This window comes from Salvelinus sp. IW2-2015, linkage group LG9 (assembly GCF_002910315.2).
Source record: "Salvelinus sp. IW2-2015 linkage group LG9, ASM291031v2, whole genome shotgun sequence".
Lineage (NCBI taxonomy): Eukaryota > Metazoa > Chordata > Actinopteri > Salmoniformes > Salmonidae > Salvelinus > Salvelinus sp. IW2-2015.
The window spans coordinates 32,228,208-32,231,218 of record NC_036849.1 but is presented as its reverse complement, the minus strand read 5'-3'; the positions used below and the strand labels follow the sequence as shown (position 1 = coordinate 32,231,218).

At 43.4% G+C, this 3,011-nt stretch overlaps 1 long non-coding RNA gene across 1 annotated transcript in view; it reads left to right on the top strand.

The window, feature by feature from the left end:
- Positions 1-1,108: 1,108 nt before the first annotated feature.
- LOC111968369 (uncharacterized) overlaps positions 1,109-3,011 on the top strand; it is an 8,775-nt gene continuing 6,872 nt past the window's right edge. The window contains exon 1 of the long non-coding RNA XR_002877881.2: positions 1,109-1,350. This is a non-coding gene — a long non-coding RNA (uncharacterized lncRNA). The remainder of the gene's footprint in view (positions 1,351-3,011) is intronic.

Below are 3,011 nucleotides of genomic sequence, written 5' to 3'. Positions count from 1 at the left end.
AACACAAAAGATAATTACTGACACATTGGAAAGAATTAACAAAAAAACACAGAGCAAACTAGAATGCTATTTGGCCCTAAACAGAGAGTATACGTGGCAGAATACCTGACCACTGTGACTGACCAAACTTAAGGAAAGCTTTGACTATGTACAGACTCAGTGAGCCATAGCCTTGCTAATTGAGAAAAGGCCGCCGTAGGCAGACATGGCTCTCAAGAGAAGACAGGCTATGTGTTCACTGCCCACAAAATGAGGTGAAACTGAGCTGCAACTTCCTAACCTCCTGCCCAATGTATGACCATATATAGAGGACATATTTCCCTCAGATTACACAGATCCACAAAGAATTCGAAAACAAAATCAAATTTTGATAAACTCCCATATCTACTGGGTGAAATCCACAGTGTGCCATCACAGCAGCAAGAATTTGTGACCTGTTGCCACAAGAAAAGGGCAACCAGTGAAGAACACACACCATTGTAAATACCAACCCATATTTATGTTTATTATTTTAACTTGTGTGCTTTAACCATTTGTACATTGTTACAACACTGCATATATTATAATATGACATTTGTCATGTCTTTATTGTTTTTGAACTTCTGTATGTGTTAATGTTTCCTTTCATTTTATGTTTATTTCACTTTTGTATATTATCTACCTCACTTGCTTTGGCAATGTTAACACATGTTTCCCATGCCAATAAAGCCCCTTGAATTGAATTGAAAAATTGAGTTCTAGTGCTCTGACTGGTTTGAGTGTCTATGACAGAGAGGTCTAGTTCTCTGACTGGTTTGAGTCTCTATGACAGAGGGTTCTGGGCCCAGATTCACAAAACCTTCTTAAGGAGAAATGTATTCTTAACTGCCATTTTTTCCTTAACTACAGATTTAAGAAGAAAGTTAAGCAAAGTTGCTATTCCTCAAAAAGATTCTTGGAAATGCTCTTGCGCTATTTCTTAAGTTTCTCCTCCTCTTTCTCCAGAGGGTTCTGGTGCTCTGTCATTTGTCATGTTTTGTCTGTGCTCTGTCTCTTTAATTCAGACCGGGAGGTCGAAGAGGAGAAACAGAGTCAGTGATTGTGACTTCCTCTTGTCTCTGTACTTGCCTATTCTGTCGGGTCTGAGATGCTTTCTGTTTCTGCGGTAGCGAGCTCCTACTGGTGTGATGACATCAACTGCAACTGCACCGCCCGCAACTGCAGGGCTCTGCAGAGAGTGGTGCGGTCTGCCCAACACGTCACCAGGGGCAAACTACCTGCCTTCCAGGACACCTACAGCACCCGTTGTCACAGGAAGGCCAAAAAGATCAGCAAGGACAACAACCACCCGAGCCACTGCCTGTGTGTATTGTACGTATTGTTGTGAATTGTTAGATATTACTGCACTGTTGGAGCTAGAAACACAAGTATTTCACTACACCCGCAATAACATCTGCTAAAGATGTGCATGTGACAAATCAAATTTGATTTGATTTCATATGATCTCAGTTCATCTCTGATTCTCACTGTTGATGGCTGCCGTCATATTGCCCTCTCCATGCACACTCTCGCTCCCGGAATGAAGGAAGCGGTGATGCCATTTTATAGTAACATGTCTTCTGCTGTGGCTGTCTGTGTTTCAGGCCATGTTGGACATTTTGGGAGTCACTGGCTGAAGGGCTGCTTTAGTTGCAGGTAGGATGGAGCGTAGGACACGTCCCATATGTGTAGCTGAGCAGGGGAGCACTGGACAGGTGTATTTCTTAGGTTCAGGAGAGCTATGTGAGGGTCAACACCTGTTTGTGCTGTGGATCTCAGCATGTTTTTCACTAACGGAATAGTCTTCTCAGCCATTCCGTTTGACTGGGAAAACCCTGGACTTGAATTTGTGATTTTGAAATCCCACGCTTTTGCAAACTGAGCCATCTCAGCACTTGCAAAGGGTACATGGTCTGCAATATCATGTCTAGCATACACAGCGTTCCACTTTGCTACCACATTACCTGATGTCTTGTCCGACAGCCTCAGCACCTCTGGATATTTGGAGTAGTAGTCCACTATTAGGAGGAATGAGCGTCCTTGGAACTCCAAGATATCAGCAGCGATTTTTTTTTGCCATGGAGTGTCAGGCACTGAGTGTGGTAGGAGTGGTTCTTTTGGTTGCTGTGCCTTTAAACAGCTTGGAAAATTCCAGAAAATGATGTCATAGCTTTAGAAGCTTCTGATAGGCTAATTGACATCATTTGAGTCAATTGGAGGTGTACCTGTGGATGTATGTCTAGGCCTACCTTCAAACTCAGTCACTCTTTGCTTGACATCATGGGAAAATCAGCCAAGCCCTCAGAAAAAACATTGTAGACCTCCACGAGTCTGGTTCATCCTTGGGAGCAATTTCCAAATGCCTGAAGGTATCACGTTCATCTGTACAAACAATAGAACGCAAGTATAAACACCATGGGACCACACAGCCGTCATACCGCTCAGGAAGGAGACGCGTTCTGTCTCCTAGAGATGAACGTACTTTGGTGTGAAAAGTGCAAATCAATCCCAGAACAACAACAAAGGACCTTGTGAAGATGCTGGAGGAAACAGGTACAAAAGTATCTTTATCCACAGAAAAATGAGTCCTATATTGACATAACCTGAAAGGGCGCTCAGCAAGGAAGAAGCTACTGCTCCAAAACCGCCATAAAAATGCCTGACTACGGTTTGCAACTGCACATGGGGACAAAAATCGTACTTTTTGGAGAAATGTCCTCTGGTCTGATGAAACGAAAATAGAACTGTTTGGTCATAATGACCATCATTATGTTTGGAGGAAAAAGGGGGAGGCTTGCAAGCCAAAGAACACCATCCCAACCGTGAAGCACGGGGGTGGCAGCATCATGTTGTGGGGGTGCTTTGCTGCAGGAGGGACTGGTGCACTTCACAAAATAGATGGCATCATGAGAAGGGGAAATTATGTGGATATATTGAAGCAACATCTCAAGTCATCAGTCAGGAAGTTAAAGCTTGGTCGCAAATGGGTCTTC